Source organism: Octopus sinensis, linkage group LG7 (assembly GCF_006345805.1).
Source record: "Octopus sinensis linkage group LG7, ASM634580v1, whole genome shotgun sequence".
Lineage (NCBI taxonomy): Eukaryota > Metazoa > Mollusca > Cephalopoda > Octopoda > Octopodidae > Octopus > Octopus sinensis.
This window is the reverse complement of record NC_043003.1, coordinates 114373091-114396945: the sequence shown is the minus strand read 5'-3', so window position 1 is coordinate 114396945 and position 23855 is coordinate 114373091. Positions and strand designations below refer to the sequence as shown.

Sequence of the window (23855 nt, the reverse complement as noted above, 5' to 3'; positions counted from 1 at the left end):
AAGTAACAAACATAAAAACATCAAAATTTTAATAACAATTAAAATAATACTGATATCTATTTGAAATCTATTTTGGAGGCAGAGTTATGTTTGATTCTTTCGCTTAAAGAACTTGAAAGTACTTGATCGACCCCACGAATCGATGAAAAATAAAGTTGAACCAGACAGTATTTGAACTCTTTACGTAAAGTTTACAGTTCGCAGGGCCATAAAGCATTTTCTACGATGCGCTACCAATACTATCTACACACACACACACAGGCACAATGACAAACCGAAACATGTGTGAATTTCAGGTTTTCAAGTGGGAAAACTATTTTTGATAATCTTTAACGGAGAAAAGGTAACAGCAAGTTGGCCGACAATGGAAGAACGAGGAGATATCGTTGGTTTAACAGTGAAGAGCTCCTTTAGAAAGGAAATGTGTTACCAAAGAAAAATACCCTTATGAAGACAAATAAATGAGCCAACGAGAGCCTTTCTATTTAACTGGTCCATTTGATAGATGTTCCATCTAAAATTCCCTCAAAAAAGGGCGGCAGAAGCGTTTTATGACAGTGAAAGACGCACTTCTAAATACACTGTTTTTTTTTTAATAAAGACACGTGCGATAGTCCCATGTTGAACTCATTAGGCGCTAGGTCTGTTCAATAAGGATATTTGACCTGTGGCTATATACAAACAACAACAACGACAGCAATGTGAAAGGAAGATTTAAAAAAGAGATGCCCCCCACCACCTCAAAAGTGAAGGATATCGAAGGTAAGTCGATCGATTTGTAATTTTGATTTGAAATCTATCTTATTGAAAAAATTAAATTGAATTTTCAATTCAACGTTCTGATAAAATTATTGCTTCTTTTTAAGTTGGTGTTGATAATTATTTTACTACTATTTAGGGAGGAAAACAAAATAATTTTAAGTTCATTTACACAGCAAAACGTAGGCGCACACACAGACACACACACACATATGCACAAGACATCTTAAAAAAGAATGGAGAATTGAACATCTGAAAAAAGTTTTGAAAATGTTTGATTCTGCATTCTTCTTTATAACGTGTTGGTTCCATAATCTGTCTGCTGTATAAAATGCATTGACGCGAACTCAGGATTTGCCTGTCAACTAAAATTCTACGTAATTGCTTATCTTAAGCAATTCTGTATGTTCCCTATTGTTCGGTATGGTTAGCCTGATCTGGATTATATCAGAGTGCTAATAAGGTACCTGCCCAGATTCAAAATTCCTCTTCCTTTACACACACACACACAAATATGATGGCAATCAGTATAAGGATGAGAATTGCACATTAATGAGACAGAAAAGGGAGATGAAATCTTAGCTCAGCTGATGGCTAACAGCTTCTTTTACCAAAACTGTTACAACTATGTCTCCTCTCAGTTAAACGAAATACAAATCCTGTTCGTAGAAATGAGTCTTATGAGTCGACCAATCGAATAGTGACAGTCATTTCATGATTTCGAGTAGCGATGTTCTGTGATTAGATTTGGTTCCGTTGAGGTCAGCTTCAGAATAACATTCCTTTGCAAGTTAAAAACATGACGGGTTACCACAACTTGCATTTCGACTCCATGATGTTTATTGAATGCAATTGTCTTGAAAATGCTTTGAAGCATTGACTATGTTTTCTTCTCTAAAATGTCCATTCAATTGTATTTGCCGGCAAAAAGCTACATAAGTGGTTCTTCTCAACTGGGGTCCAAACATTTGGTAAATCACAGAAGATATTTTACTCTTTTACTCTTTTACTTGTTTCAGTCATTTGACTATGGCCATGCTGGAGCACCGCCTTTAGTCGAGCAAATCGACCTCGGGACTTATTCTTTGTAAGCCTAGTACTTATTCTATCGGTCTCTTTTTGCCGAACCGCTAAGTTACGGGGACGTAAACACACCAGCAATAGTTGTCAAGCAATGTTGGGGGAACAAACACAGACGCACAAACGTATACACACACACATACATATATATGTATACATATATACGACGGGCTTCTTTCAGTTTCCGTCTACCAATCCACTCACAAGGCTTTGGTCGGCCCGAGGCTATAGTAGAAGACACTTGCCCAAGGTGCCACTAAGTAGGACTGAACCCAGAACCATGTGGTTAGTAAGCAAGCTACTTACCACAGAACCACTCCTACACCTACGAGCAATAAATGGGTTATATTTCTACAACACAATATTTTGACAATTAGTTTTAAACAATACGTAATTATAATCGAATTATAAAATACGATAGGATGTTTCTAAACATCGAAATGTTTTGAGGATTCAGTCGAATAAAAGAGGAACCAAAGACGGATGAGGACCACTGGTCCGCATCAGTGACTCATTTCTCAGGTGAGATTTAATCTATTTGTATTATCTTACCTTTGACTTTTTAGAGACGTCTCCTCCCTAGAACAAGATATATGTGTGTTAGGGAATGCGCGCGTGCGTATTTAATTGCAGTTTGACTATGCAGTCCATGACTTAAAGTTTCATGGGTGCGTAGAACACGTCCATCTCATCAGATGCTGGGAACATCTGCTGTCGGATCAGATGCGCCCCGCATCTGATGAGGTGAACGTGTTCTGCGCAGCCACGAAACTTTAAGTCATGTGGAAAATAGTCACACTATTATAAAAGTATATGTAACTCTTACCAGATGTTTGGATACTCATTATCATCAAGTTCTCTAAATGGTTGAAGCCGGTCATTAAGGTATCATTCTAGACGCTTTTATAGTCAGTCATTGCTCTGGTCTCTGTTTTCTGTCATGCGCAACAGGGGCGAGATATTCTGACCTGCCCGATCCCCGATATTGTCAGGACAGGATTTTCTTTGTCTGCATTTATTTCGCCCTCATTCCACTTTGTCCGAAAACATGGTTGTGGATGGGGGAGTTGTGGCGAGGTACGTGAGCATGCCGGGCAAGCTTTCGACATTTTACATGCGGAAGGAGCGGTTCCTCTCAGCCAGAGTATTTACTGACTTTGTGCTTCACAAATCTATTCGTTTTATGCTCCGTATACGTGATGCGTAACAGCCTTCTGAGGCAGTTCAGCTCCAGTTCTTCCTTCAATATCAACTATAAGAGTTTTCAGACCCATACAACTGGATCGAAGTCATCAGGGTCTTTTAAACTTTGAGTCTCACTGGAAAACTAATAGAGCTGCTTTTCCATATGGTGTTCAGCTTCATCAGTGCAGCAGGGACCAAAATGAGTTTTTGAGATAACTTCTTACGAGATTTGTGTTCTTGGTCATAGTGCCACGTTAGATTTATATATATATATATATATATATATATATATATATATAGCGTGAAAGAGAGAGAGAGAGAGAGAGAGAGAGAGAGAGAGGGAGATAAGTAAATGAGTGAAAATTGTATCGGAGAGTGTGTTAAATTATAAGGCACTAAAAGAGAATGACTCTCCCCAGACACAAAAGTATATATATATATACATATTATATATATTATATATATATATATATATATATATATATATATATATAGAGAGAGAGAGAGAGAGAGAGAGAGAGATAAATAGATAGATAGATAGAAAAATATTCACCAGATAAACATACACGTACAAGATATAGAGAGACACAAATATACTCTTATATAGAGCATAAAAACCCAGAATACTAATGAAAGAATGCATAGCTTTTAAGTTCGACAACTTGTTGTGGAAACTCGGAATTATGTTATAATGGTAATGTCCATAATAAGCAGATGGAATATGCGCAAACTTTGTAAATAAACATTACCTTTGCTAATTATGAACATTACTATTATTACGTAAGTCTGAGTCTCCAGAAACAGCTGGCGGATTAGAAAGCTATGCATACTCTCCTGGGCATTATGCATTTTTAAATACTCTGTGTAAATATATTTGTCCATATATATATATATATATATATATATATGGACAAATATATATGAAAATTAATATGAAAATTATGTATTAATGGAAAACGTCTATAAATGGCTGATGATTGCTCAACATTTTAAAACTGTTGTAATACTTACAATATTTAATAAAATGATGTAGCGTGAAACGATCGTACCAAATTACCGGAGATATTCTTGCTGCTTATTTTGATAATAATCACCCCAGGGATTTGTATGGAAAACACCATACAAAATCCTGGTGCATCTAACTTAAGAACCATATTCATTTGAATCTAAACTTTGCTGAACTTATATATATATATATATATATATTTATTTATATGAATATGCATATCCATGTACATATGTATTTAATTTTTGAATATTTGTGGTTATATGTATGTATGTATTTCTCTCTCTCTCTCTCTCTCTCTCTCTTTCTTTCTTTCTTTCTCTGTTGTATATAGATATAATGGATACACCGAAACCGGTTATACTATAAATAATACTCTGTAACAAAAAAAAAATCCAACATTTTCTAAAATACAGTTCTATGCCTTTTCCAATTTTCTTTTCTTGATCATAATATATACTAGCAGAAAAACCGCCCTCTGCGCGGTTTTCTGCTAGCCCCTTGATAATATTTTCCCATTTGATACCCATTTCTAATAATTTTATGATATTCTACGTTTAATTATATCTTTACATAATAGTGCTGACTTGCTTAGTAAATATTGCTTTGATTATTTTATCACAGTCACAATCTCTCTTTTTTAATCAAACATCACGGTAGTCCAAAAACAGAGGGAGTTTGTCAAGTGTTACCGTCTCCTCAAATCAAGATAGATATTTGAAATCAGCAGCCCATCTGTAAGATTTGCAGTGTATGTGTGTGTGTGTGTGTGTGTGTGAGACAGAGAGAGACAGACAGATAGACAGACAGACAGAGAGAAAGTGTGGGGAGAGAACATTGCAAACAATGATTGAAATAAACATGAAATGAAAAAATCGTATAAGTAAAAAGGCATTACTACAGATGTATATCCCACTGACTTTGTTGCCTCATTACATCCAGAAAAATGGATACTTTTTAACAAAAGTCTTCTGCTAATACCGCTCAGATGTTGTGGTTTCAGAGTATTTAAGGATTTATGGGAAAGGATTTTTTCTGAGGGGTGGAGAAAAGAGTTTTAGAAAATTCACATGATCTGACTTTTTCCCCTCATAACTTTCAGGAAGATGGGTATCTTTTAATGAAAATTTATACAAATCCTTTTCAAACGGCATAGATTACGATTATAAAGAAATTTATGGGAAAATTCTTTTCACGAATTTTCCCCATTTTTTAAACGACAGACTTGGAAATGATTGGGCTCGGTGGGGGTCATCTTTGTATGAAAAATGTTTCGAAGACTCTTCTTTTTTAAATACCCCGCTCCCAAATCATCCCACTCTGAACCCATTTGGGCCAATTTTTTTTGCACTTCAAAACCATGAGAAGAGCATTTTCGGTAAGTTTTTTTTTAAATTGTTAATATTTTCAGAGGGATTAGGCTGTTGTTTCTAGCACATCAAAAGACAACCCTCTTCGTTTCTTTAGCACTTTCCCATGTATTGATGTCTTTCAATATTTCTTCCCCATAAATATATTTATATACTATAAAAGAGAAAATTTGATAATTTATCTTAGTCCCTCACGAAAATTCTTTGGACAGAATATTTGTGCCAGATATCAACGCATTGTAGGTAACATTCTCAAAGTTGCTAAATTTCCAATAGTTTCTCAATTCTCTTCAATCCGTTGGTGCCGTTCTCCCTGAAACTGTAAAAGACTCTTTCATTTTGCCACGAAATTTAGATGCGTCAAATCTTTGTCAAGCTACAATAGAAGCTGTCAAAACTATTGTATTTCATGCAATCAAAGTCACCATTATGTACCAGTACTTGAGCCAGGTGAGAAGATGTCTTCGTCTCACACTTTGCAGAGATGCCATTTCGGTTCAATAAGCCCTGACAAGAATTCTGTGACAAACAGTAAATTTCAAGGACGCTCTATGAAGGTCGTTCTTGGTCAGAGGTTCTCAACCATATTTGGCCCTTTGGACTCCTTTAACTCCTACTGTACTCTTGCTGGCCTCCATAGCCATATAAAAAGTTACTCTATATTTTTACAATCAAATATTATGAATTGTATAAAAATATCTTAAAATATCTTGTGTGTTATAGAAATATAACGAGTTTATTGCAGATAAATGTTAACAACAAAATCTTGTGTGGACCCCCAAGGGCCATATAGACCCCAATTCAGGACCACTGTTCTATTTTAAATTGGTTTTTCTCTTATGATTAACTCTGTTATTTGCACAGGCGTTGGGTCAAGAAGCTCTCTACGCACACTACGATGAGACACTTTGGCCCAGCCTTTGTGGCGTAACTCATTCGACGCTCACTTATTTGATTATTTAATGTTTCCCTCTCTTTCTCTTTCTCTCTCTCTCTCTCTCTCTCTCTCTCCTCTCTCTGAATCTCTCTGCCACTCTGTCTCTGTCTGTTTGTCTGTTTGTCTCTATGTGTGTGAGCTCCTGGTAATGCTTGTATGTATGTGCCAACTTTTCCTTCTCTCTCTCTCTCTTTCTTTCTCTCCACTGTATATGTACTTGTCACACATACGTGTGTGTGTTTGTTTGTTTGTGTTTTCCTCCAGTATCGAAAGGCACTTGTCGTCAAAACATACTGAATGGCTAATCAACCGCGCATCAAAGTCGTTAGCGTTAACCAGACACACCCGACCGTCTCATTCCGAGACAAAATACCGTCAACCTAAGAACTTTTAGAGAACGCAATACATTTATGTTAGAATTTCTTCTATCCTCTTCTGCATGTCAATTTAGAATTTCAAAACAATACACGAAATTAAACACAATATAGTATTTTTGTAAATCACTAAATTAAAATTATCAATAAACACAATCTCGGGTGAAATGTCTAAAAGATTGATGGAGGTTTCTGATATGAGAAAGGTGAAACGCTTTGAGAAAGGAAGTGCAAAGTGATGAGTTGATCGTTAGAAGGAGGACAAGGCGTTGATACAATCATCTTTATATATTGACCGTATAGCTCTGCTGGGTTGTTAGGATTCGTGGAGGCACAATGGCCCAGTGGTTAGGGCAGCGGACTCGCGGTCATAGGATCGCGGTTTCGATTCCCAGACCGGGCGTTATGAGTGTTTATTGAGCGAAAACACCTAAAAAGCTCCACGAGGCTCCGGCTGTACTCTTTCACCACAACTTTCTCTCACTCTTACTTCCTGTTTCTGTTGTACCTGTATTTCAAAGGGCCGGCCTTGTCACTCTCTGTGTCACGCTGAATATCCCCGAGAACTACGTTAAGGGTACACGTGTCTGTGGAGTGCTCAGCCACTTACACGTTAATTTCACGAGCAGGCTGTTCCGTTGGTCGGATCAACCCGAACCCTCATCGTCGTAACCGACGGAGTGCTTCCAAAATGTGTGTCTGTGTATGTATGTTAGTATGTATTTGTGTGTTTATATTAAGAGGGATTTGTGAAGACGTGTATCAATAGGAGTGGGAGCTGGAAATGTTAAATAAAGACAAAGTTTGTCATAACACTTCTTATGAACCAATAACCTGTTGTAGCAGCTTTTAGTTTTCCTGCAGCTCCGTTCTTGACCCGTTTGTGTTTCACCGCCACGGACCTCGGACCTTCGATGCTTTCTTTCTTTTTGTCCATACATTACTTTCGGTTTCATTTTCTAATAAATTTGCCGAAGATCGCTTGAGAATTTACGACATTGTCTGAAAACAAACAAAGAAACATCAACGTTTATAGACTTAGGAAATGTATTATGAGGGAAATAAATTAATAATGCTGATAACAATGAATATTTGATAAATACAAAGAATAAAAAATGAAACCGTTGAAAATTGCGAATGTCTGATTTAGTAAAAATTGTTGGCCAAATTTCAACAACTGGAAATAATAAAAGGTAAAAGATATTAAATTTTGAAGCTTTTTGGCGATTTTCGATTTTCTTAGTTTTTACAACAAAATAGTTTGAAAATTTTAATGATTTTTATGCAGTAACTAGTAAAGAATTAGGTATTCAAAATGCGTATTAGATTAGAAATGAGAGAGGGGGAGAAAGAGGGAGAGAAAAGAAAAGAGCGTGGAAGAGAGAATTAGGAAGGAGAGTATTAACCGTCTGTATTAAATAGGGAGGCTTTGGGAAGGTCAGTTACAGGATAATTGGTTTGTAGGGACACATTGATGCGTGTAGGGTATCAGGATTCCTCTGTTGACTTCGACTGATGAGGGCCCATAAGCCTTAATTATTAGATTAAGTCGCATAGATGAGGTGTCTTCAGTGGTGAAGGTTTGTGTAGTAACAGCAATATATTTATTGAAAACGTTGATGGCAGAAAACTTATGCAAATATTTGCCCCAAACTTAATAAACAACATACCTTAAATCTTTTCAATGAGGTTTTCACTATCTCTTGGCTAAATAGATTTGTCACGCGTTAGAGTCAACCCACATTGCCATGTTAAATCCGTACCTTTCTCTGCATGCACACGCACACACCCACACACACACAGGTAGATAGGTAGGTAGATAGATAGATAGATAGATAGATAGATAGATAGGTAGATAGATAGATAGATAGATAGATAGATAGATAGATAGATAGATAGGTAAGTAGATAGATAGATAGATAGATAGATAGATAGATAGATAGATAGATAGATAGGTAAGTAGATAGGTAGATAGGTAGATAGATATATAGATAGATAGATAGATAGATAGACAGACAGACAGATAGATAGATAGATAGATAGATAGATAGATAGATAGATAGATAGATAGATAGATAGATAGATAGAAAGAAAGAAACGACGGGCTTCTTTCAGTTTCCGTCCACCAAACCCATTCACAAGGCCTTGCCCGGAGCGAGGCTACAGCATAAGACACTTGTGCAAGGTGACATACAGTGGGAGTGAACTCAGAGCCATGGGTTTACGAAGCAGACTGCTTACCACGCAGCCACCACGTTCAGTCTCCCTGTATCGCCCAGAGCAATATCAAGTGTACATTATATTTAAACCTGTATTAAAACTTGGCCACATTTTGTCTCGTTCGTTGCTGGTTTCCCATGCTTCAATTATTCGTTTGCTGTAAAGGATTTCATGTCGACATGGCGTTTTTGCCTCTCAGGGATTCGATTTGTTTGTCTTCAAACTCGACCATTCACATCAACCTTTAGTTGCTAAAAAAGGCTTATGATGCGTGATTCTAGTGTCAACCAATGACCGATTTCAGCTTTTAATTCTTGGTTTATTGTCACTTTTGACCAGTCACGATCCGTTTTAACGTTTGGCGATAATGTGAAAATTAAAACCTGAAATATACTTTTACTGATCAAATGCAAAAATGGTGAAAAATGCGTCTCTTAAACGGAAGGAGTTCTCATTCTGGGGATGCGTTCACGTTATTTGTTGTTTTCTTCCTTTTGTATTTGTCTACATTCACAGTAATACACAAATAACGTTCATCACGTAATTCACCATTTATGATACACCAAGGAACTTTAATACTGAACTCTGGAATTTCTCTAAAGCCACAAAATCATTTTCCAATTATTTATCGAACAATTTTCCGCATTTCACTGTTATTTGAATAAATTTCTCTGACAAAATGTTTTAAAGAAATTTCTGAATGCAAGAAGCGGATTTTGCTAATCTTTTCCAGAATTCCAATTTAATAAAACATCTTATTTCTATTGAAAAGAATTTTCCGATTCATATCTGTATTCGAATAATTTTTCGACTCTAGTACCACCTTTATTCTCAAACGTGTTAAATGCTTCGATATGCTCAAAAAATATGTTTTCAAATTCCGTGACTTATTAGTTTTCGCCTGCATTATTTAGTTGGACAAAGATTACGGCTAAATATATTTGGTACAGTTCGTCATACATACATACATACATATGTGTGTTTGTGTGTATGCATATATACCAATGTGAGTACATAGACACGTACTCACATACGTACTCGCACAGATAGACACACAAACACACACACATACACATATATATATAGTTCATTTCCTCTGTACGCTTCGCTGTTGCTATTGTTGCTGTTGTTTGTAACGTCTGGATGTTCTCAGGGCAAGTGTATGTTTAACCACAACGGACGATCAGGGCAAACCTTTATTGCATTATGTTACAGAGAATAAATGCTGTCATCAGTTTTCCTGCATCTGCTCAGAATATCATAACATGTCACACAACGAAACGTAGGAGTGATCAAAAGCACTGTACTAGGAGCAAACTGGATGATGAGAAACTAAGGGGAGCTCTAAACTCAACTGTTGATATACGAACTATGTGTGTGTATGTGCGTGTGTGTGTGTGTGTGTGTGTGTGTGTGTGTGTGTGTGGTGTGTGTGTGTGTGTGTGTGTGTGTGTGAATGAAGACCTTCACCTGTATTTATGTATGTATGGAAGCATGCATTTGCGTATGTACGTGTTTAAGGTTTTACTTTGCAGACAAGCTTGTCGCTAACAAAGTGACAAGACTCTTTTGTTGAAGTTTTGTCATTATTGAAACGCTTGGGTTTTGTGAATCGGTGAATTGATTGGTTGTATTTGTTCGATTTCACATACATACATACATACATACGTACATACATACATACATACATACATACATACATACATACATACATACATACATACATATATGTGTGTGCATGTTTCTTCCTTTTTAGTTTGTCGATTTGGTACAGTATATAATGTGATTTATTGCAGTGTGTATCTCGGATTTTTCTGTTCTCAACTCAAATCCGCTTATTATTATTGCCTCCTTGTGGTAAGAGACTCTGCCTTCGAGACTGCATTTAAGTTGCTCTGTTTCTAAAGCCAGAGAGCTAAATCAATTGAAACAACCTCACGTACATATTTATATTAATAAAAGATGCCTGATCTCTACTTGAAGGGAAGTAAAGTCAAGGATGGGAAACTTTCCCTGAAGTCGATTTACTCACTTCTAACTCTTCCTCTATATGTAAATATGAATCTATGTTCAGAAAGCCTTATCTTCTCTATCAGAACCCTGTTGCGAATAAAACATTAGAAAACCAGTTTCAATCGCATATTACACAATATCTAATTTGGCGACGAAGAACGTTGCCGAAATGCCGTAATTTCTCCTGCAAGAAACAGCGACGAAAATTCTCGTTAAAAATATCCTTCCGTCTTCAAAGAAACGAAACAATACATAGTATTTTCATAGATACTCATAAAAAACAGAAGGCTGTTTCCCTCTCACTTGACCAATAAATGCAGAGTTACAGTTAAGTAACAAAGAACACAACACCGAAACACGCTGGTCAATTGTTTGCATCTACATCTTGATGGTTCAGGATGTTCTTCTTTTTTTAAAGACATAAAGAATACAGTGAAAGAGAGAAAATGTACCAGTGATGTATTGGGATCAATAGAAGGGGCATCTGTATTGCACTTGACGATGAGCTACGACTGCCGGAATGCAGGAAAGGAAGTGGGAAAAAGGAAGGCGTGAAGAAAGAAAAAAGCGAAGGAAGAAGACGACGATAATGGAGGAACGATATTACCAAATTAATTTCTCGTAAATATTTTTGAATGAATCAGCCAAGACGTTGAGAATATAATAGGAGAGGACAAGAATGAATGTGTGAGAGAGGGAGGGAGAAGGAGGGAGAGAGAGATGGGGAGAAAGTGTAAGGGAAATATTGAGAATGGGAGAGGCTGATTGAAAGGGAGAAGGAAAAAGAAGAAACAATAAAGAATACACAGGTAGAAAGAGAAAGAGAGATGGAAGAGTATGTTTTAGAAGAGAGAAAGGAGAAACCCGGGAGTACATATCGGTATAAGAGGGAAATATATATAGAGAGAGAGCGGGGGAGGGAGAACGAGGGGAGGAGGTAAAAATTGAATTTTAAACTAAAACTTACACTTCGCCTCATTTCGAAAAAGACAGAAAGTAAATAACTGTGAATATAAGTGAGAGGAAATTGTGATGATTGTAATGTCTAAATTTAGAATGCTGATTTTTGTTTTATCGCAATAAATGGAGAAATTAAGAAGTGCTCCAAGGCGAACACATTTAATCTGCTTCTCAGACGTTTAATCTCTTGCTCAAATTATCGAAATATAAAAGAAATTAAATGAAAAGCCAAAAAAAAAAAGCAAAACACAAAATGCAACAAAAGATTTAAAATATATAAAATAAAAACTAGAAAATGATCAACAGAATAAAGCATTTCATAAACGTGTGTATATGGGTGGGAGGGGAGGGGTAAAATAAGAAAACTGAATAAAGAGGTAAATAGACAGGTATTAGGAGAAGAAGAAGAAGAAGAAGAAGAGGAAAAGAGGAAGAAGAAGAAGAGGGAGAAGAAGAAGAGGGAGAAAAAGAAGAAGAAGAAGAGGGAGAAGAAGAAGAAGAAGAAAAAGAAAAAGAAAAAGAAGAAGAAAAAGAAGAAGAAGAAGAAGAAGACGACGAAATAAATGATGAGAAGATAGACATTGATTAAATATGCATATATCTATGTGTGTGTATGTATGTGAATATACGTATAATTTATACACTTGTATATAAAACATATGTGTGTGTGTATATATGTATATATATATATATTTGCAGCATATGTTACTCATAACACTTACAAATGCAAACACAAATACATCACAAAATAATAACACAAATCATAATAATAATAATAATTGCTGTTGCTGCTGTTATAATCATTGCTGCTTTGTTGATTATTATTATTTATTATTATTATTATTATTATTATTATTTATTATTATTATTATTATCATCATCATCATCATCATCATCATATATTATTATTATTATTATTATTATTATTATTGTTATTATTATTATTATTATTATTATTAATAATTTTAATATTATTATTACTATTACTATTATTATTATTATTATTATCATTATTATTATTATAATTATTATTGTTATTATTATTATTATTATTTTATTATTATTATTATTATATTAAAATTATTATTATTATTGCTATTATTATTATTATTATTATTATTATTATTATTGTTATTATTATTATTATTATTTTATTATTATTATTGTTGTTGTTGTTGTTATTATTATCATTATGGTAATAATAAAAGAACTGTAATTTTAATCAACTACAATAACATTCAGAACCGAAAGAATGGCTGACTGGCTGAAGACTTGTGTCTTATGGTCAAATTGATAGAAATAGAAAAGGAAATCGATAAAGATTAAAAAATAAATATATAAATGAAAGCAGACAAATACATAAACAAACTTTTGTTATCGAAATTGAAAGTAAAGTATTAAAAACTACATTTACCGGATAATTTGAAAGCTTTTGACATTTTCATAAAAACTTTAAAAACCAACGAAAAAGAAGCGGTCTTTGATTACTGTTGGTTCTGTTGGTGTTTATTATTTCTCTCGAAGACTATTTTTGTCTTCTGTAGAATTTTTCGTTGTTTTTTTTTTTTTTAGTTTTATTTTTTTATTTCATATTTTAGTATTTTTGCGAAAATAAATTTAAAATCAAAAATCGGAAGAAAAATAAATGCAAAAAAACAAGAACATAAAAAAGAAAACAGTTCTGGTGTTTTTTTTTTTTTGTATTTTAAGGAATAGTTTGATTGGTTTTATTGCAGGTGAAAGTCAGAAGAAAAAAGTAGAAGGCAAATACACACACACAAACACACACACACGCGCGCACATACATACATATATACTCACACGCACGCACGCACATACATACTCATACACACACGTGTACATACATACATACATACATACATACTCATACACACACACGCACATACATACATACATACATACATACATACATACATACATACATACATACTCATACACACACACGCACATACATACATACTCATACATACACACGCACATACATACATACATACATACATACTCATACACACACACGCACATACATATATACTCATACACACACACGCACATACATACATACTCATACGCACGCACGCACATGCATACATACTCATACACACACGCACATACTTACATACTTACATACATACTCATACGCACACACGCAGATACATATTCATACACACACACGCACATACATACATACATACATACATACTCATACACACACACGCACATACATACATACATACATACATACTCATACACACACACGCACATACATATATACTCATACACACACGCGCACATACATACATACATACATACATACTCATACACACACACATAGGCCCAGAAATACATACACACACACACAGAGTATTGTAACAAATGAGGGAATAACAAGAAGAACAATAATAACGATTGTAAGAAAAGCTAATGGCGTTTGTGTGTAGGAAGTGGAAAGAAAGAAATTATTTTAAATCATTCTCTCGTTCTGCTGTGACAGATTTGATGGCTGCATTAACTAATCTCCTCCTTCAAATTGGAATTACTTTCGCCACTTGAACAGCGAAAGTATCTGCTGCTTGTTCTTCTTGTTGCTGCTGCTGTTGTTCGTTTTCTATCTTCTTGTTGATTCTTCTTATCTGCCTTGTTGCTAGGTAACTGAAGCCATAGAAGGGAAAGCGAGCAGGCGGATAGGGAGGTGTTTTCCTTTCTCATCCAGACTACATCAAGTATTACTACAAACGATCGGTTGATGATGATTTTGTGTCGAATGTTGGTCAACAAGCTGATGGAATCATCGGATCGTTGCTCCAAACAAATGTCAGTGACACTTCTCACTGTCTTCTTCGAAAAACTCTCTTCACTTTGCTAGAAACTGGTGCCACTGGTGAGGAACTCTTCTCTCATTCAATGCAAGCACAGTTCTCAGACATTGGTTTATGTTTCATCGGACCGGTGGAGTATTTTTTCAAATTAAACAGAATTGGACTCTGATAACTTAGAATGTTGTTTTGAATTTGGCATGTAGCACATACATTCCTAGGATTTGAACTTACACCATCTATATTTATAGTTAAATCTGGTTACGATTAGCATTACCGTATTTGGTAAAGATAACCAATTGAACTTTATCATAGTGCCTAATGACACTTTCCAGCCAATCGTGTTTGATGTTAGCTTTGATAAGCATTCAGACACACACACGCACATTCATATACACAAAAACAGACTCACACACACACACACACACAAACACAAACACACACACACACACATTTTTTTGCGCCTCACTGTGAAAAGGGACATTCTCGAGGTTTGTAAGAAGCCTATATAAAATCTGAATTTTCGGTTTTCTTTAACGATTTCCTTAATTGCAGTCGTGTGATTTGCTATTTGGCCCACGTCAATAGAATGCCTCTTAACCGTTAGCTCACTCGTTATACTAAACAATCTTGTACTTTACTCCGCAGACAGCTCCTTCCAAAATTACACATCAAAGACCAAAATCTATAGGCGTTACTACTTATTGAATCAGAGCTGGAACTATTTCCTTTACACTAAATAAGCATTATATCTCCATCATCTTTTAATCCCATAAAGTTACTGAAAGTGTAATATACAGAATTATATTTTTCAGTAATGTGTCTGGGACTAAATTTGCTTGTTTCTTAGATACATCAATATACAACGTGATGAGAGATTACGTTTTATTTTTCATGCAGTAAAAGATTCAGCTGGTATTAAGGTAATTCTGTTTAAGTGTTGGTGACATCGTACGTCATACTGGATTGCTGGTCAAATCACTAATTATTTTACTGCCATGTAATATCTCACTGCAATCTAGTCTTTTTTTTATGTCTGCTCATATGGGAGCATTTGAACAAAACACCTCAGATCAATGAAACCTTTATCAGCATTAATGCTTATATTTTCCGACCTTTTGACTGATTAAACTTAAATAATCTGAGTAGTTGGAGATTGTTGGGGATTAAATGACTTTGTTAATGACATCGTTCTGATATGAATTGAAATATTGCGGTTACTTGAACTGCTAGAACCTGCAGCCAAATCTCCTTCAAATCACATTGCATCGTCTTACAAAAAAGATTCAACACAAGTGTAACGGCATGGAGTATATTCAGAGTGTAAATGTGCATTTGTTGTGAGGTCAATGGAATTTGAAATGTCTAACATTCGTTTTAAGGACACAAATCCAGTGACGTGTGTGTTTGTATGTGTGTGTATGTTGGTGTGTATACACCATACCTATATATGTATGTCTAAGTGGGCATGTATATATTTGAGAATATTTATTTGTGTATACATACACACACATACGCGCAAGCGTGTGTGAATGAAAAACTGGTGAAGGGTTCAAATCTCGCCATGGTCAACTTATTTTTATGTTTTGGGGTTGATAAACAAAGTTTAAAGATTTTACGTAACAGTATATCGCCATTTCAAATTAAAAGAACAGTTTTTCGCTGCAAGGAAATATGGATAAATTCTAAACAGATGGCGACATTTTCATGTAATCTTTCGCCCATCTTTACTTTCTGAATTCGACTTCTGCTGGAGTCGACTTTGCTTTTCACTCTTTCAAGGTCGTTAAAGTAATAGTTAAGCAGTCCGGTCGATATAATTGACTTACCTCCTCCCCCGAGGTTAATGGCTAACTTTGTGTTATGCTTTTGATATGATAAACAAGTCAAATTTATAATATTCACGTGATGCAGAATAATTTGTATGACGCATACGTAGTCTTCTTCCGATGCACAAAAAAAAAATGACAGATGAGGACAAAGTAGTCGGACTAAGAATTTCACTTTCAAATCACGTGGTGTCTGATTTGATACCGATTTGCATGACTTTGGGTTTCTCCAACTAAATCCGTCTTCGGTTAAATATATATGTGTGTGTGTGTGGTGTGTGTGTGTGTGTGTATGTGTGTGTGTGTGTGTCTGTCTGTCTGCCTAACTGAGGATCAATAACAAGAGATGCACGCAGTGGCAATGATGCACGCCGACTCATTCACTCTACTCAAAAATACTGAGTACATTTTACAGGGAATTGAAGAATTCACACCAGCGTCAACTGGTAATACTCTCTCTCTCTCTCTCTCTCTCTCTCTCTTTAAATATAAATATGTGTGTTTGTATAGCTGTATGTATGTGGGTATCTATCTATATGTATGTATATATACATATATGTATGCATATATATATATATATATGTGTGTGTGTGTATATGTATGTATATATGTATGTAATATATATATATATATATATATATATATGTACATATGTACATACATGTACATATATATATATATATATATAATATATATATATATATATATATACATATATAGAAATTCAGGGTGAGTACTTGATAATTGTAAGCACCTGTATATACCGTTTGGTGGTGTGTAGAATTCTACATTGAGAGAAGGACGAGATGAACGCTTCATTTTTATGCTGTTGCCGCATTATGTCGTACGTGAATGAGAGGATTTGCATCCCTAACGTAGAATTTTTGATGTAATACATGTCCTTGAGGTAGTAGTTGTGCGCGGCTGAAGAAGGCCATAGACACACATTATGCATTGTTATAAATCCGTCTAATAAAGGCCCGAAACATATGTACGGCTGAATCCTTGGCATCATGTTCTTATTTTGATTAATATATACATATATAGATAGATAGATAGATAGATAGATAGATAGATAGATAGATAGATAGATAGATATCGTTGTACCCGTTGCGTATACTCACAAATGTGTGTATGTGGTTGTGTGTGTGTGTGTGAGGGAGATAATGCGTGAAAGAAGTGAAGAGAGAGAGAGAGAGAGAAGGGGAGAGAGAGAAGAAGAGAGAGAGAAGGAGAGAGAGGGAGAGAGAGAGAAGGAAAGCGCGATTATAAAAAAGAAGGTAGAATAAATATGCTAATAATTAGATTTTCATGAGAGATGCATGAAGCGAGAATCACCTGCGAGATCGTCTCCATTGCGTTTCAGGCTCGCACACGCCAACACACACCGAGATCTACGAGAATAGTACAAATAACGACGGCCGGCAGAGAAGAGAGTAATAGAGCCCAGCGTGTTGTCTGAAATGCTTTGGAAGACAACAGCGGATTTCATTGATGAATAGAGAAAGGAAAGCATGAGAAAGAGATTACGACCAATGGAAATGGTTTCGGTGCGACAAGTGCTTCGTAGGAACATGACGTGTTTCTCATCTAATTAGAACATTCTAGTAACTATAATAAGTATTATCATTATCATCATCATCATTATTATTATTATTATTGTCATTGTTGTTGTTGTTGTTGTTGTTGTCGTCGTTGTTGTTATTATTGTTATCATTATTATTGGACAAGGTTCCCGACCTAATCGAGCTGTTGCCCAACGGAGCACAACTCCAAGTCGTGTTGGAAGGCAGAAGAGAGCGAAGGTGCTACACTTGGGGGGTCTAACATACCTTCGAAGGCCCTCTGCCCGCAACAACAGCGAAATGGAGCTTGAGGAACGGCGGCTCTGCTCCCACCACCACACCACCACCACCACCACAATCATTTATCGCCTGACCGTTGTGCCTTGTTCCGGTTACTGCTTGACCAAGCTGGAGCGTTTTTCATTTAAATTCTGGTGGAAGGGACGCGTTCAAACGGTCAAGCATCCTTTGAGTACTAGATTAGATATCGTGTGGCTCCTAATTTGCGGAAACGCTCTTAGGTTACGCCACCTGCAATTATAGTGGAGGCACATGGCCGAGTGGTTAGAGCAGCGGACTCGCGGTCGAGGGATCGCGGGTGCGAATCTCAGAACGGGCGATGTGTGTGTTTATGAGCGAAAACACCTAAGCTCCACGCGGCTCCGGCAGAAGGTAATGGCGAAACTTCTGCTGACTCTTTCGCCACAACTTTCACTCTTTCCTCCTGCATCTTGCAGCTCACTTGCGATGGACCGGCGTCCCGTCCAGGTAGGGAACCTATTCGCCAAGTAACCAGGCATGGCTCTAGAAGGAACAAACAAAAAAACAACCTGCAATTATATCCGGACGATAAGTGTGTGTGGCTCGGTTTGTGAGGCTCGTTTTCCGCAGCTCATCCCCTTGTCGGAGCTGCAGTCCTGGGTGAAGAAAAGCCCGAGACTTGGTGCCTGGCACCTAAAATGTCGTCAGGCGCCCACAGCCCTCTACCAGTCGAGCAATGAGATCGGTGTAAGAAAATCATAGAGGATTAGTGGCGGAGATGTGCGACGATGTTCTCGGATAGACTCTGGGCGCCGACGAGAACGAACTGGCTTCTCTGCTTCGGACAACTTTCCGGTCGGGAAATATCATGGATAATTTCCAGATGTCCTCGGCCTGGAAGTGTTACCGGGGGGAGGGCACTACCGATTCGAAATAAACTCTACAGGCAAGGATGTGCTGTTAGACTAACTTGGCTAAGGTGTGCGCAGAGTGACGAAACAGTTTTGAACGCCCTCGTTCAGGGTCCAGGCATTGCTTACTTGAGAGGTTATGTAAAACAGTTGATATTACGTGTGGGACGGATTTGTCTGTCAATCGAATCTGTAGTGATGAGTGCCCACCACCCTCCTTCAATTGGGCAAACAACGCAGTTCTCCTTTGTCTGGCGGCTCTAACGAAACAGGTTGTTTGATGGACAAATTTGAAAGACATGAGGACAGATACATTCCTCTTCGGTAGAGCTCTCATTGACTTCAAGATTCATTTAAAAAGAAAAATGAGAGTGGAGAGGGTAGTGCTGTCCTCGAGTGAATTTATTGAAAGGTGGTTGAAAGTTGTTAAAATGGCAAAAGTGGATGGTCCCACTGTAAGTGTAGAACTGTGAGATGGAGAGAAGGAATTGGAGAGAGCACATTTGGGGTTTCAGGGAAATATTGGGCAGTGGGGTTCCTCCATTATCCCTAGAGGCTTTCTTGTATCAAGAGTTCCCCATCTCTATCATCTTCCCCGTCGCTTTTTTAAAACATTTGTATGCTATACATACGACCCTTCTTTTTCAGTGTATACCGTGTATACGTTATTTCTTTCATTTTTTTCTATCATTTCATTATATATTTCCCCCACACTTTATGTCTGTCTTTGCATCGTTCCCCTCATCTATCACCCTTGTGGAAAATAAATGAAATCATCATAATCATCATCATCATCATCATCATCATCATCGTCATCGTCATAATTATTATTATTATTATTATTATTATTATTATTCAGTAGTTTTATTTTTATAGCGTGCTTTCACTTCACTACCGAGCGCAGCTCTGTGTGCCTTGGGTATGTGCTGTGATTTGTTGTGATGCTCTGATGGTTATTGTATGGAAAGTGTTCTGCGTAGGATGTGTGCAGTGCCTAGTAGTGCAATTTTCTGTATGTTATATGTGTTTGTAAGTCCTGGTGTTTTTGTTATGTATTTGTCTGAATATTTTTTTATCATGCCTAATGCACCTACTATGATAGGAATTGTTTCTGTTTTCAGGTTCCACATTCTAGTTACCTCTATTTCCAGGTCTTTGTATTTTGAGAGTTTCTCCATTTCTTTTAGAGACACGTTGTCATCTGCCGGTATTGATACATCAATTAGAAAGCATTTTTTTTCTTCATGATCTCTGACAACTATATCTGGTCTGTCGGCCTTAATTTCTCTATCTGTGTGTATCGGCATATCCCAGAGTATGGTTGCTTTCTCGTTTTCTGTGGCCTTTTCTGGTGTGTGCCTATACCATCTTTTTTCTGTTGTTATTCCATAATGTTGGCAAAGCTTCCAATGTATGTAGGTTCCAACTCTGTCATGTCTGTGAATATATTCCTTCTTAGCCAGGACAGGGCAGCTAGAGATAATATGATTTATTGTTTCTTGTCCATCTCCACATATTCTGCAGTTGCTTGTAATATTTCTTTTTATTATTATTATTATTATTATTATTATTATCATTATTATTATTATTATTATTATTATTATTATTATATTATTATTATTATTATTATTATATTATTATTATTTTATTATTATTGAGTGAGAGAGCATTCCATGTCACCAAAGTGACACTGGGTTAAAAGATACGAAAACCCAGTATACCTATCGTGACTACCCGTTTGATAAGGGTGCGGCAGGCATCACAACCATATGTGCGCGACATGATGATCTCATATCAAGATAAACAGCGCATGACCTTGCAGGTGGGGGCCCAGTTAGAGTTTTATTCGTGTTGAGTCGCCATGTTCCCAAAGATAAGTTATCCAAACCCTAAAAAATTCTTCTTTGATGCTCCCCGGCTACTTCTGCTCGTGATCAGAGATGCACATATCGTCAGCTATTAAGGGACATGCTCAACTGGTTATGGTCAAACAACTGACAAGCAAATATGTGTTATTGAGCAGAATATTTGCTGTAGCCCATCTTTTATCATTATTATTATTATTGTTTTTGTTGTTGTTGATGTTGCTTTCCTTCTTCAAATTTTCTTCCGTTTCTCGCCGGGTGTTTTCCATACACCTAGGGCAGAGAAGCTCATCGTATGCATTCCCAGGTTACACACGCAAATTCACAGGTAAAATACGTATTTAAAAAATTAATAAATAAATAGATTCATGAATGGATGTTGTTTTCACAGCAATAATGTTCTTCTCAGTATATGAAAACAAGATCCATTCATGAATTTATTTATTTATTTATTAATTTTTTTAAATACATATTTTACCTGTGATTTGCCTGTGTAATATGGGAATGCATACAAAGAGCTTCACTCCCCTAAGTGTACGGAAAACACTCGGCGAGAAACGGAAGAAAATTTGAAGAAAGAAGAAAAAAAAAAGAAATAATAATAATAATAATAATAATAATAATAATAATAATAATAATGATGATAATAATAAAAGATGGGCTACAACAAATATGCTGCTCAATACCACATATTTGCTTGTCAGTTGTTGAACATTGACCAATTGAGCATGTCCCTTAAGAGCTGACAATATGCGCATCTCTGATTATTATTATTATTATTATTATTATTATTATTATTATTATTATTATTATTTTATTATTATCATCATCATCATCATTATTATTATTATTATTATTATTATTATTATTATTATTATTATTATTTTTATTTTTATTATTATTATTATTTGTTTGACTTTTGCTTTACATTTGTACAAGTTGGCTCCAAGTCTCACCCAGAGACCTCAAGAGACAACAAGTTGGAAGTTCATGTTGTTGTTATGCCTATGTTGCCATATATTTAGTTTTGTACTTAGTGTTGTACTAGTGAATGCCTAAAGAACCATACGAAAATTATGTTTGTTTTAAAACTTGAGATTACATAGAAAGTATTTTGCGCAGGATATGAGCAGTTCCCATGAGCACTATCTTTTGAATTTCTGCCATTTTGGAGTTTCCTGGTATCTGAGTTAAGTAGCAATCAGCCCCTTTTGCTATCATTCCCTATGACAACAGGTATTGTTTTAGTCTTCAGGTTCCACATTTTGCTGATTTCTATTTCAAGATCTTTATACTTGCTCAGTTTTTGGTAGGTCTTGACAGATACGTTTATATCGATTGGGACAGTCATATCAATGAGGAGGCATGTTCTTTGTCTGAAGTCTTTCAATATGATGTCTGGCCTATTTCCACCTATCTTTCTATCACTTTGTATGGTAAAGCTCCAGAGGAGTGAGATGTGGTCATTTTCAAGCACTGGAGGTGGTTTGTGTTCCCACCAGGTTTTTTTCATGGGGCATTTCCAGGTTTTTGCAAATTACCTAGTGAATATATTCTGCAGCTCTATCATGCCTGTTGAGATACTCTGTAGGCGTAAGAAGACTGCACTTGGAGACAACATGATCAATGGTTTCATTTTGTTGTTGACATACACGACATGTTGGGCTACTACCGTTCTTTAATATGTTGGCCTGGTAGTTCCTTATAGGTAAGCATTGATCTTGAGCTGCTATGATAAACCCTTTTGTTTCAGATTTTAAGCCAGAGGCCATTAGCCATTGATGGATCAGGGCTTTGTCAACATCTGCATTATTCGCTCTCTTTGGATATTTGCCATTGAGAGGTTTTTCTTGCCATTTATCATTCAGAATATCTAAGGCAGCAGTTTTAGCACGGGTTTTCATGCGCCTAGCTTTTTCTATGCTTGTTTCTTGTATGTCTAAATCCGAAATTTGTTGTATTCGGAATTCACTTAGATATTCCTTAACCTGTTTTGTTACTGAGTATGATGCTTTCTTGTTTTCACGTTTTGAGACAAGTTTTAACATCCAGTCCTCAGAGTTTTTCAGGTAGGTGTCTAGGCCAATTGTAGCAATCTTCATTGTTATTGCCAGTTGTAAAAGTCCACGGCCTCCCTCTTTTCTTGGCAGATAGAGTCGTTCTATATCTGCCTTAGGGTGGTGCATTCTATGCATTGTCAACAGTTTTCGTATTTTTCTGTCAAGATTACATATTTCAGTAATTGACCAGTTAACGATATTGAGGCTGTAAGTCACGACTGGTATGGCTAAAGCATTGATCGCTTATCATTATTATCATTATTATTATTATTATTATTATTATAATTATTATTATTATTATTATTATTATTATTATTATTATTATTATTATTAATATTATTATTATTATTCCTGTCGAGGTCGATTTTGCTTTTATCATTTCAGGGTCGATTAGATAAGTACTTCCCTTAAATATTTAGGCCTTGTGCCCATCGTAGAAAAGATTATTTTGAGTATATCAAAACTACGTTACTCATTGTATTAATGTACTCAGAAGTAGCAGCAACAGCTGCAGCAGCAGCAGCAGCAGTAGTAGTAGTAGTAGTAGTAGTAGTAGTAGTAGTAGTAGTAGTGGTGATGGTGGTGGTGGTGGTTGTAGTAGTAGTAGTAGTGGTGGTGGTGGTGGT

The 23855-nt window shown here is 36.1% G+C and overlaps 1 long non-coding RNA gene across 1 annotated transcript in view; it reads left to right on the top strand.

The window, feature by feature from the left end:
- Positions 1 to 240: 240 nt before the first annotated feature.
- Positions 241 to 23855, top strand: part of LOC118764379 — a 116187-nt gene continuing 92572 nt past the window's right edge. The window contains exon 1 of the long non-coding RNA XR_005000214.1: positions 241 to 762. This is a non-coding gene — a long non-coding RNA (uncharacterized LOC118764379). The remainder of the gene's footprint in view (positions 763 to 23855) is intronic.